At 34.6% G+C, this 14318-nt stretch overlaps 1 protein-coding gene across 3 annotated transcripts in view; it reads left to right on the top strand.

Annotated features, from left to right (window-relative positions):
* The first annotated feature begins 6677 nt into the window (after positions 1-6677).
* Positions 6678-14318, top strand: part of bsk (mitogen-activated protein kinase dJNK) — a 462799-nt gene continuing 455158 nt past the window's right edge. For 2 of the 3 annotated variants that reach the window (XM_090404432.1, XM_090404431.1), the window contains exon 1: positions 6678-6840. The gene's annotated coding sequence lies outside the window, so the exon portion shown is untranslated. The other variant, XM_090404430.1, reaches the window with a different exon arrangement.

A 14318-nucleotide genomic window follows, 5' to 3' on the forward strand; every position in this document is an offset into this window, starting at 1 on the left:
AATCAGCTAATTCCTTTTATTCCCTTATAGGGACTAGGCAAGGTCTTTACCCTATCTAGCTTCTGGAGACTGAGCGGGCAGTTCAATCTCTATCAGTAGCCAATCAGAGATAGCTGGCCCATGTCTATAACTAATTATAGGCGGTACCGACGAAGATACGGACAAACAAGTGCTGTCATCTCTTGGTACCTTACCCTAAAAGGATATGTTACTGTCTGGAATTATGTGGGTTCTACGATCAATTATGTAGAGTTTACGGGACGAAAAATACGAGTTTGCCGGATTAAAAACCTTCTCGCCCATGCCAGATTTAGACTAACTAGGAAATCAGTCAAAGATAGGCTTAGAAAAACTTCCTCAGTCGGTAACTCGACTTCAACTTAAGGAAACATAGAAACTGCCCAAATGGCAGCTGCACATTTTGGTCCCTGTCTGAAGCAGTTAGCCACAACTTTTGTCCAATACTGCTCCAACTGCTACTTCACCCAGATTGGTCAATTTCATAATCACCCTCAGAAAAACCGATCTCTTGGCATCATACTTTTTCTCAAATATCTGCAAAGATGTTTTTTGTAAATGTCTACCAACCATTCCAAACACCCAACACTCAATGTCTTTTCTAACCTCTCACAAGGCAGTGATCAGAAAAATCCTATCCGAATTCGATACCAAAAAGTCCTTTGGCTCTGATGGTATTCCTCCAATTGCCATGAACATTTGCGCTTTTGAGTTGACGCCTATTGTATGTCATCTCTTTATGCCCTCTTACTCCACTGGCATCTACCCCACTCTATCAAAAGAGTCAAAAGTTTGAAATGAGCCCATGTTCAACTTGTTCACAAGAAATGTAATTGATCCTTACCATCAAATTATCCCCAATCTCTCACACCTCAGTTCTTCCCAAAATAATGGATAGAATCAATAGCCAACTCCTATGCTATCTTGAAAGTACTCAACTAATAAACAATGGGCAGCATTTATTCCACCAATGCTGATCAACAGGGGATCTACTCGCCTGTGTCATCCACCTCTGCATAAGCACCATGGAAACAGTTTGGCGAATCCTAAGTGGTTGCATTAGATATCTCCACATAGTTCGATCTGGTCTAGCAAAAGGGCCCATTATGTAAGATTCTCTCATTTAGTCTGTCCTGTAACTTCTGAAACTGGGTCGCCAGTTTTCTCACTGGACATTTCATGGAATGATTGACAGTTTTCTATCTTCTATGGAAGTAATGCTGGGTTCCACAAGGTTCTGACCTCTCGCCCACCCTATTTCTTGTATACATCAATTACCTGCTCCAGTTGACCACCAATCCGATATAATTTTTTGATTGGTCTTGGATAATCTTGTCAATTTCAATGCTTGCAAAAGACAGTTTTGCCTTATTTTCCACAAAAAAGAACCATATTATCCCAATCTTATCTGTGACAACACCCAAATCTCTGGGTAAGATAAGATTTCTCTTCTTGGAATTACCTTGACATCAAGACCCTTTTGGCATATTGCCTGCTTGGCATCCAAAAAAATTAGGATTCCTCTTCCACTCAAAGTATTACTTTACTCCCCAATAGTTGTTAATCCTGTAAAAGTCGCAATCAATCCGTACATCGATTACTGTTCACACATCTCGGGAGGTACCCCGAAGAGCTCCCTAAAAATTCTCGTTGCAACGGAAGAGAGCAATCTGACTGATTAACGACATTTTTCTTACCAACTCACTCCAACCAGTATCTATTGCATGCATCTTCCATAAGTCTTTCGATGGTAAATTTCATCAGAACTATCATCAATAATTCCCTCTCTCTTTACCAAATCCATTGAAACACGTGCAGCTACCAGCCTATATCCCTTCACAGTCAAACTCCATACTCATAGCACACGTTTCTCTTCCTTCATTCCTACTGCAGTATTCTGTAACAGCCTTCCCTCTCATGTGTTTCCCAACGAATACAATATGCAGGCCTTCAAATCCAATGTGAACATATTTCTTGTTTCCCCAATTCCCTTCCTATACACCGTAATAAAATACTATAGGCTAACCAACCAACCAACCTCTCGTCTATGTCCAACATTAAAACAAAGTTTCCGAAGACTGTAAAGATTTCACATCACAAAAAATGCCTAAAATATTAATGAGCAGGGTTTTTGCTGTTTAACGTGAGGTTATTTACCTGAAGTGAAATCATAGTAATGAATATGCATTGCAGAAAAGAAACACACAGGCCAGAAAACACGGGAAATTAACAGACAAAGATACAGGGTGTTCGGGATAAATTTGACATATTTATAATTAATTATATTTTTCCGTAAGTTACATGTATTAACACACACTTCTCTTCATTTAAAAGTTTGGACCCTTCTTCATTCATATACAAGATGTCAGAAAGGATGGATAGCTGGAACCCACCTGAATCATGGAAGAGAATAACTTGTATTATGATGATTCGTGCCCGCCATCAAAATAAGGATATTACGACTGCTGCCCAATGCTCCCTGAATACAGTAAAAACAATCAGGCATGAACTAGAGACTTGCAATGGTGACTACGAGGATGTAGCAAGAAGAAAGATCCCTAGCAGACGATCTGATTGCGTTCGTACAGCAGAATTCCTCGCAAATCTGCAGGAACAGGTGTTGAAGAACCCTGGCATTGGAATTCGGGCTTTGTTCGTGGAGTTGCTAACTGTAGTCAAGCCCTGGATAACAAGGGTAGCCAATGGTAGGCCGTATGTATGGCAGCAGGATTCGGCCCCTTGCCACACCTCTGGGAAAAGTCAAAAATGGTTGTCTGAAAATTTCTACGACTTCACCAGTCCAAATGTTTGGCCTCCAAACTCCCCAGACCTTAACCCCATGGATTATTTTGTATGGGGCGCAGTTGAAAAAGACACCAATCGCACTTCCAGTAATACAAAAGCCCAGTTAATGGATAAAATTAAAACAGTTTTTGCGGCCCTTCCCAGGGAGACTGTAGCATCAGCTTGTTCGAGGTTCCGAAGCAGAATTGAAGCTGTGATCGATGCTAATGGTGGTTATTTTGAGTAAATCTTGTTGATAGTATTGTAATTAACTCTGCCTGTAATGTTTTTTTGTCAATTCATTAAATTTAATAGATACAAAGAAGATTTTCTTTTTCCTTACGAAACTGTCAAATTTATCCCGAACACCCTGTATATTCCATGGATAAATTGTGTAGCACAGTGACCCGTGATGACTTAACGGACTCCACAGAGTTGCGATGCAACGCTGTGGATCCGATACACTTGTTCAAAGTGGAAAGTAACTTTTTAGCCCTAACTTTTTGACATCGTTGCGGTTCGTTAAAATCTTTCTTAATTTACGATAATTCAGAACACTTTATAGCCAGATCTAACTAATATTTATTTGTACATATCTGTGAGTGTTTTTATTATGAATTTTGTTGAGTGCAAGAGACGATTTGATTCGTGAAAAAAACTCTACTCCTTCTGTACCAAAATTGATCTAACTGTATAAGCTACCCATGAATAAAAAGTTCCTGAAGTCAAGGATCGAACTGAACCTATAAAGTTTTTATTCTGGTGATCTACCACCACAGGAGTTACCATGTGTATATGCAACACCAGAAATAAACATTACAGAATACTAAAATTATTATTATTATTATTATTATTATTATTATTATTATTATTATTATTATTATTATTATTATTATTATTATTATTATTATTATTATTATAATCAGGTAATGCCTTTTATTCCCTTATAGGGAGAAGGGCGAGGCGTTTTTATCCTATCTAGATTTTGGAGACTTTGTGGGCATTTCAGTCTCCACAGTAGCCAATCAGAGATAGCTGACCCATGACTATCACTAATTATAAGCGGAAACCGATGAAGTGACGGGTAAAACAAGTGCTGCATCCCTTGGCATTCAACGCTAACAAGATATGTTACTGTCTGAAATAATTTGAGTTCTACGGTCGATTTTGTTGAGTTTATGGGACGAAAAACCCGAGTTTCCAGAAGGAAAAACCCGAGTTTCCAGAAGGAAAAACCCACTTGCCCATGCATGACATCGACTAAGTCGGCAACCGGTCGAAGAAAGGCTTAGAAAAGCAGGGCCTCCCTTAGGAATTTTGTCACCCCATGCAGTAGCATATTTTGCCGCCCTTTCACCCTTATTTTTCGTATAGTTTATGCCAACTTTTCAGCCCCCAAAAAACTTGCCGCCAACTGTCGATGAGATCGACAGTTGGCGACACGTCTTGCACCGTCGGTAGAGCCGGACCTGCAGAAAAGTTCCTCCAGTCGGTGACTATACTCTAACTTAAGTCTGTCTTCATGCAGCCTAGTGCAGAGGATGCAAGCACCACTTCCACTGAGCTACGCAGCATGCTTTGTTATTATTATTATTGATAATAATATTATTAAGATGCCTATATAGATTCATGATAACTTCATGATGCTAGATAACTTCATATGTTCGTCTAGAGGAAATTTTTCTTAGAAGAACCCGAGATTAGTTGATCTTGAAGTAAGTAAGATTTTTAATCCTGTAACTTAGAAAATATCCAGATGAGATTGACAGTTGGCTTTCATGTTCTCATCAAATCGTTGGCAGAACTGAACTGTTGATGACAAAAGCTAGATCTTGTTGCCTACTTATTTTCAATTAATGGACTAGACTAAACTAAACTGGTTTTGCATGCTCCCTTTGAGGAATGAAATGAGTTAGAGGATTTTATTATTATTATTATCATATTGTCATCGACATCATTAGATGACTCAGTGAAATGTAGACCTGATCATGGGAGGCCACATCACAAGTATGCTCTACCACTCCCCAATCCACCCTTATTTACACAACGCATTAAAAGTATTTGATCTGCGCGTATTTTCGAATCGATTCGGCTTCTTTGCGTGAGAGAGAGAACCATAACTTTCAGAAAGGAGAAATTCTCCTACTTTTCTCTGAGGCTGGCTAGCTGCATTATTAATTATGACATTAGAACCGATATCTTTCCCAAGGTCTCATCTTTGTAAAGGAAATTTAAATATTAATATTTTTAATTTTAGCTTTATATAGAAATTATATAGGCCTGTGTATCCCTGTGGAATTGACGTGTTGCATCCAATAATGATAGCAGAGTAGCTACTTAAATTTCGAATGTAGTCGCCCACTAGAATAATTTTTTCTAAGCTTTTATTCACTACTTCTCAAGTTAGTCGATCTTGGTCATGGGCAAGCGATTTTTCGTTCCACAAACACAAGAAAATCCACCATAGAACTCACAGTGATCCAGAAAATAATATACTGTGTTAGGGATACCAGATACACTGGTGCCTGTCTCTTTTCATCGGATGTCGTTTGTAATTAATGATAGTCTTGGGTTATCTCTTATTGTCTACCAGTGATGATTGAACTGCCTCCTCAGTCTCGAAAAGTTAGATCAGGCTAAAACAGCCTCGCCTACTCCTTATAAAGAATAAAAGGTGTTAGCGAATTTATTTTACTGAAATGATAAAATAGATAAAATTAATAGAATATCATTAAAATACATCCACTTAACACAATTCAGATAACTCCGACATTCTCAACATTGACACTATTCAGAATACTGAAGGAGCAAATAAGAACAGTAACTTCTCCCAAAATTTTAAATAACGATGTACGAGGTGACGATCATAGCAATCAGTAATGAAATTGATTGTTCAGCGTATTTCCTTAATTGATTCCTACTATAATCGGAATACATTGTGTTTGTCTGTGATGTTGAATTAAAATAGATTAGCAATTAATAGAGGAGGTCTGTTGGCAAATATGTGGGTTTTACTATAAAAGAATATTTGCATTTCTTCCTCTCATCACCAGCTGCCCTTTCCGTAGTAGCTGTAATTACTATTCGTTCTCCAATAGAGCAGAAAACTGTTTGTGCACTGATCGCAGGATAAGAGCAAGTTGTTTTGTGTATTAACATTGACAAATATTTCTCCCTGAAGTGTTTTTCATGTAGTGCGTGAATGACTAATATTCACTGAACAACTTCGTATTTCTAAATTAGTTTCTCATATTGCAAAAACAAAACAAAAATGTTCCTAGAGTATACAATGTCGGTTTGTAGAGGATCAAAAGAATAAGGGCATTCAGAAAGAGAATACCACAATCACTTTCTGAATGATTCAATCAATAGAAGAGAGTTAATAGTACATTTATAAGAAGAGATAGTTATTTACCATTCACTTCAATTTAGAAGCTTTTCAGAACTTTTGAACAGTCATGAACTAATTAGGAAAATGCTTGTTTGTGTGTGTGTAATTTTTAAATCCATCCTTTATAGCAAATGAGGTTCAGTGAAGGCTATATGTCAAAAACAAAACATAAATAAAAAGAATATAGCACATTGGCCTCTTAAAATCTCTTCTTTGTTCGATTGTTTTATTTATTTATTTTTTAGCACCGAAAAAACGCATATAGATGAATTCATTTAGTTCAAATGTTGAGTGCAAACATGGGCTCACCGTTGAAATAAATATGAAATAATTTTGGTAACATTGGTGATTAATCTCACGCAGAATGCGGAAACCTTACCTTTCCAAGCTAGTGATGAAAATATTGTAAATGGACGCCGCTATCTTGCATATGACGTCAAAAGAACTCAGAAGTTGACTACGTCACAACGCTGTCACCCATGCAGCCATTGTGTTGTGGTGAATTTCTGAACGTGTTGCGATTCTAGCACACGAACAACTTCACTGCAGTGTGCCCAAGCCGGCCTACTTGTATTTATTTATTGTTGTGTACTTATATATTTTTGTTTCATAGAGATCTGGAACCGTTAACAGATTCATCAAGGAAAGTGAGTATATACTTCTTTGCCTTCGACCATCCTTACATTTTCGCTAAAATGGATAATCGAACTATTGGTTGAAATCGGTGCAATTCCGGATTCATCGCAGTTGCGTTTTAAGCTCGAGAAGAATTGGATGAATCAATTTTATTCAGAATTATATGAACACAGTAAGTGTTTAGAATTTAAATAATTAAAACGTAATTGTGGTTTCTTTACGAGTGATCAAGAGCATTTAACTATTTTGGCATAATTTATGCATTTTACGAGCAAAAGAGAGATGTTAACAGCAACAAACCTTTCTTAGATCTAAATGCGTTTTGTTTGTTTTTTTAAATTTTATTTTGCACGGGGAGGGGAATAGAGAGGTTAGTGTTCGTCGAAAGTAGCTCCATTATATCATCAGGTTTAAAAGTCAAAACATTGTGAGAGAATTTGCTAATTGTAGCAAATTAGAAATAGCGAACGCTGGTTTCATTAATGCAGTTAGTAGTCGGGGCATCAACGCCTACATTTATATCGTAATTCTCTTTCTATTGTTAACAGAATACCTCTTCATACATCTACTATGCGTACATACATTCCTTTCTATTTATACCTCTATCATCTAATCAAGAAATGAAATCGATACCATTCGTTTTCCTGCGGAGTCAGGATTTGAAATAGTTGTCGAATGATCTGGACTTGCTCTTTCAAAAATATTCATCTTCCAGATATTTCATTGTTGAATTACTATCTGTTCGAGAAGAATCGATAATAAATAATGAGAAGAAATGTTTGTTTGTTTTTTAATCAATATATTACGTTTTTCCCCCGATCATATATAAAAACAATACACTCACGAAAAGTCAAACTACTGTTACTCGCGTACTGTTATATATAGTTACGTTTTAGATGATATATATCTTTTGTTGCGATATTTCATTTCTTACTGAAAATGATAATACTTTCCTACTCAATTATTATACTCCTTTCTCCGTTTTTTCCATCATCAAGATTCGGAAAAATGGATGCTATCTCTTTTCAACGCAATGAGTATTTTCAATAAAGGCAACGTGTACCATATGAAATTTTTGTTGGATTTGTTATTTACTTTATTTATTCATTTTTGAATAACTTATGCAAAAGAATGAAGTAAGACTACGTTGATATCCATTGTAAATAATCGTAATATTGATCATTTTATGTAATGATAATATATGCTTATTCACTATACGTTCATTGCAGTTGTAGTGCATTAATTTATGAAACCTGAAGCAGAATAAAAAAACAAACAAACACATAGTATGACATCTAGTAATTTAATTGAATAATTCGATTACTATAATTATTAGTAATTATTCAAGTATTAGTAATGAATAATTCAATTGAATTGGTTGAAAAAAAGGATATCATTGTGGAGAAGAATCTTAAGGATAAAAGTCCACACATTATCTTTCTATCTGAAAACACAAAAATAAGGGTAAAATAATATCATACAAATAATGCAAAAAAAAAGTGCATCAGATTGAGGAAATTTTTTTTGTAAAATATGAAGCATTCATGTATAATTGTTCTCAATACATAGAAGGTTCATTTTTTACTTATATCAGTTATAATTTCATCTGAAAGAAGTTTTATATTGTTACATCACCATATATTTTTACTTTTTTTACTTTTTTTTTGCTTGTCGAATATTTTTAATTATTGTTTTTTTTTCTGTGCACGTAAAATAATAACATTGAGCAGATTGATTTTACTGCTGAACCATATTTTTATCCTATTGATTTAATACAAATAATGTAATTGATGTGTATGTACACAGGAATTGCCTGTATGCAATTCAAAATATAATTGTATCACTGGGAGAAACTACTCTCTGAACAGTAATGATTTTGACAGTTTTGATAACAATATGTTATTGGATGTTTTCAATGTATTTCATAGGAAAAATACCAGTGCATAGATTTATAGGAGGTGGGGGTATTTTTATTTTATTTTTATTTTTTATTTTAAAATACCATTTCTTTTTTAAATTTTAACCCCAACATTTTTAGAATGCAGTAAAAAAAAAAAAGGAGGAATATATAAAGTGTTAAATCAGGTTAATACTGAATTATTAAAAAATGTCACTTCTATTCCACCATAAATGTGCCTAGATGTTTTTTTAGTTGTCCAGTTCACCATATTATATTAAAATAAAAGTGTAAGGACTTTACATTTGTAAAGTTGAAACCAAGTTTGGTCCTTATATCATTCAACCCACATTTATGCTTTTTTTAAAATTTTAAAAATATGTGAATGACAAATAGTATATATGCATTATATAGAAGAACTACAGATAATATGGAATACCAGTTTGGTATTCTGTATTACCCAAAGTTCCTCTGTCAGTGGCAGTAAATTTTACATGATTATAAAGAAAATTAACATATTTTAGTTGTTTAAACTCATAGATTATCAACAATTTGTTCTGTCCACAAATTAAGTTATACAGGCTGAGACAGATCTGGTGCTAGTCTATCCATTACAGATTTTAGATTGAAATCTGGACCTGTGAGGTCCAGATTTCAATCTAAATTTTTTATTTTATATATATTTTTATACATATTTGGGTGAGAAATAAGAGGCATTAGTCTTCGAATGTAAAAAAAATTAAAATGTCTACAATTAACTTTGTATATGTCAGTCAGTGGCATTATTGTTCTCAGTAACAAACCAACATTAAAAAAAAAAAACATTAGCAGTTCTGGAAGTTATCCTAAGGTTTTGTACAAGTTCTCCTTAGGAAACTGGACATCACCTGCCACAACTTTTATTTGATGTCTAAGGGTTGGATTTAGGTAACAAGTCTTTGTACATGAAAACACTAAGCTACAGCACTCCACCCATATACAACAGATATGCTGACAGGCTTTCCATTGCAGGAGATTTAGACAACTTGCTATATGAAGTTTGCTGCACTTGATATACAAAAAGCATGGTCATGAAGCCATGGAAACCTGTGTGCTTGGTTATAAGATGGATGAAAATAAGAATGTTTTTTGTAAACTAATACTCAACTAAGTGAAACTAACTGTTTGTTTACAGTATTTAGTATGAATTTTCTTTTAAGTTGGTAGGATTGTTATAAATATCTTGGAAAAAATGAATGAAAGTCATTAAATTATGCATACACTGATATATAATGGCTATGAATAGACAGGAAAAGAACAGTGAGAGGCAAGAAAAAAAAAAAAGAGCCTTCAAGAAAGGCAGGGAAATCAGAGTAGCAGGAGAGCAAAAGAAGAAAATGGCATAGGGAGCATTTTAGCAGTGGTGCTAGTAATGTGTGTGTGTGTGTGTGTGGTGTGAGATGTGGAAAACAGGAATCTAAGACTGCATGGATATTAGTTAGGTTTGAGAAAAAGCATGATGGAGAGTGGAAGGATGAAGGGCTTATAAAGAGTCACAAATGAACATTGTTTGGGTTTGTTTAGTCCAAAAATGAGTTGTGTTTATATATAGTGACAGGGATATTGGTAATAAGAGGATTGAGAATGAATTAATAGTGAGGTCTGAATTGGTTCTTCTAAAAATTGTTGATATAAGGTTGTGTGAGGGCAGCATATTGATGGGAATAGAGATAGTTGAGTATTGTCTGAGAGGATACATGTATTTGGATCAGTTATTCTTAATTCACAGTGATAACAAATGTAGAAAAGTAGTGGTAGTAGTTTTGAGGTGGATTATTAAATAATATGATGTTATAGGCCTGAAAATGCAAAAGCATTCACAATGAAAGGTTTAAGACAATTGAAAATTAGGAAATAGGAGAAAGTTAATCATAATGGGTGGCTTTCATTATAGAAATATAGACTGGATAGAAGCAGTTGCATCTGGGAGCAAGGAAAATGAAAAGGATGATGAATCTTAGATTTAATTATAGTCGGAGGATGTTATTTTGAATGAAATGTCATGTCTATCTTTAGTTGGTAAAAGTGACTTTAAGATTTCTCGTATGTGGTGGCCAGCCATGTGAAGAAAGGATATGTATGGAATTGCAAGATAGAGATAGATGTTTAAGGAACTCTGGACAGATTTCAGCTATAGCATGGAATGGAAAAGAGCTTAATGCTGCTAGATTATAGCCAAGAAATATTAAGTTGTGTGTACTGTACCATCATCATCATTTTCTGGTATGTATCCTCAGTAGATATAGCATATTCAGATAGACTACTGCAACTAAGATTTTATTATTATGAGCCTCCTAATAACTTCCTTAACTAACTTAATTGTCAGATGTCTGGTATTGCCATGCTTAGGTTGTCTTCTAAGGCATGCTATGGTATTAGTCCATCTAGTTCCTTCTTTCCCATTCTGGAATGTTAATAATGTCAAGTACCTTTCTCATATCTTTATTTTTAATATAGTTTTACCTTTGATACCATCTGTTTAGTCCAATTTTCATCACAAATATTGCATATTTGTAACTTTTAAATCAACTTTTATTTTTAATCCTGCTCTCATATCTCTAAGTTAAAATTGGATTGAACTCTATCTTATATACTGCTAGTTGATGTCATCACTAATTTTACTCTTTTTTCATATAAATTTATTCATTTGGTACACCATATCAGCTTTTCTTATTCTGTTATCAATTTCCAAATTTATTTTGCCATCTTTCCGAAAAATTAGTCCTAAGTAGCTGAAATATCTCGTTTTTTGTAGGTTGTTCGTTTACCATTGAAAACAATTTTTTTCCATGTTTATATTTGCCAGTTATTTATTTATTTATATATTTATTTTTATTTTTATGCCAAATGTACCACAAGCTATTCATTTTGGTTAACCCTGAAGACTTGTGAATTTGTTTTATAGCAAAGGTTAGGAGTAACATAGGTGTAAAAGGGGATGACTTGTAAAATTAATCAAGTGATCTAGATGGGGAAAGCATTATGGAGAGTAAAGTAGGGTGGAAATAAATAGTTACATAGGTTTTTGTCCTTTAATCAAAATGTGATTTTTTTTTTAAAATGAATTCTAGCATGGAAAATTCAAGTCCTGATCTCAGAACATCTCTCAAGATATTTAAAGGAAGTAGAATAAAAACTGTGTGTACATGTACATAATTTTTACATTATTTAACGCCCATGAAAGATTGAATAGGATTAGACAATGTTTTTGCCAGTATTATTCACTTATAAGCATGTTCTGGAGTTTTCCTGAAACAAAATGTACTACGTAGTTCCATGGAACCACTTTTCCATATCCCAAGGATCTTTTTACCATGGTGATAGAACCTTTTGTCTTTCTCCCCAGTTAGTTGGGAAAAAATCTAAATGTGAATCAAGGAAATGCACCTTTTAATTACATATCATAAGCAAAGGTTGGTCGATTGGTAGAGCCTCTGCTACTAATGGCTCACGCAAAAAAGTTAAGCAGGTTTAAGCACAGTTAGTAGTTGGAAGGGCTCAATTGTTCAGTGCTGCTGGCACAATCTCCCTCGATGAGTCTTCAGACTCCCTGGAGGTGTCACATAATAATAATAATAATAATATTACAGCTGATGGATTTATAGAAGCTTAACATTTCATTCATGGTATTAATATAATTGTCAGACAGAATGAGATTAACAAAAGCTGATTTGTCTACTTTATCCAATTAGTTTGTGAGACGTGATTCCCTTCATATTTGTGAACTAATATACAGGCCTTTTATATTTTGTCTTCATTTATTCATAGGAATTTATTTCTGAATGAATATGCTTTGCCATTCTTATTTAAAAATTTAAATTTTCCATCAAGATCAATAGGAAGGAGTGAAAAGAAAAATTCAAATCTACTAGAGGTTTTATTGAAATATTCTTCTATCCTGTAAGATATAGATTTATTGGCATTCATATATCAATTAATATAGTTTTATTAATCATAGCATCTGAACTATTCATAACTGTTTATGGCATCTGAATAGTTATTACAGTATTCATTTTTTTTTCCATTAATTTCTGAAAAAGATATTGATTGACAGAAACCATGCAGAATTTGTGCATGGATAAAACTTTTATAGTGTTAGGGAAGGATATGATTGAAATGGATGTCAGATAACCACTATAGTTGATATATTTAATGAACATTTTCATCAGGGGATTTCATTTATTGTGATTTTCATATAAAGTTTGAGTAAGGATGAAGAAGGTACTAGAAAGTGAGTCAGCAGGAGGTGTATGAAGCATTTGGTAATGCACTGCAGATTACCCACCTTTTACAGGTAGATTAACATTAAAAAAAAAAAAAAATGCTTCTCTCTTGCTCAGATTCAAGAATTGCCCCCTATCCCTGTGCAGTGGAAATGTTTCATCTTCCTTTGGGAAATTGGGTAATCCCTGCCATAAACAGAAATAAGTGACCTGAGATTGACAATCGAGGAGCTGAAAAAAGATGGGAACACCACAATAGATTATTGTAATGATGCGGATATCAAGGACAACATTCCTTGAACATCTCACACCAAGGATTAAATAACTCGGGAATCCCACTCTACTTCACATGAAAAAATATTTTCAAGTACCACTTCAGGTCTCTAGTAAGTGGATGTGGTAGTCTTACATCAAAGTAAGATAGTAGTCTGCCATTTAAGATTTCACAAACATGATATAATGGGATTTAAATCCACAGCCCATTGGCTTCAAGAATGAATATGCCATTCGAGCTAAACAGGTTCAAGTCAAGATTCGGGTACAATGCAAGGTTCTCTGCAATCTTGAGATTGTCTTGTAGCTGGTTGTGGCACTGTACGGTGACATTTAGATTTTCACAGATTGCTGTGTGACAAATTTAGTTAAATTGAGGCCAAATGAACTATTGATTAGTAAATTGGACTGGAGGGTGGTCATCTGGTAGATATCAGCAAGTTAGGTATGGGTTGAGGGATTTAAATAAGTGGTTTGTGTGGGGAAGATGAGATTTGCTGACAGTTCAGTAGTTGAGCATAAGGTTTGATAGTATGGAAGGCAGGATAGAATGCTATGTATCTGTTTGGTAGAACTGTGTTAAATAAAGCAGAGGAAATAAACAACCTGAGATTGACAATCAAGGAGCTGAAAAAGATGGGAACACCACAATAGATTATTGTAATGATGAGGAAGATGTTGGCTTATAGAAATAGTAGGTAAGGATATCAATTGTACAAGGCCTTCATCCTACAATCAGCCTACATTTGGATTACTGCATGCAGATTCACTCACCTTGTTTGTTTTCATGGTGATGAAGTAATTTTGGATGGAGTCCAGAGCAGATTGAAGGTAGTGTCAGGCCTCTGAGATGAGGACTAAATGAAATGTCATTTACAAAGCCTGGTAAATAGACAGATTGACATGCAAGAGAAGTATGAGTTACTAAGGGATTTCTATATGATTATACAGAGGGAAGAGGATGAGAGAAATATAGGTCATCTTGAAAGGTACAAGGAGTCTAGGAGTGAGAAACAGGTTCTTTTATTTAGTGGCAGATGTGTGTGGAATGTATTTG

Source organism: Typopeltis vanoorti, chromosome 14 (genome assembly GCF_054136105.1).
Source record: "Typopeltis vanoorti isolate ZY-2024b chromosome 14, IOZ_Tvanoo_1.0, whole genome shotgun sequence".
Lineage (NCBI taxonomy): Eukaryota > Metazoa > Arthropoda > Arachnida > Uropygi > Thelyphonidae > Typopeltis > Typopeltis vanoorti.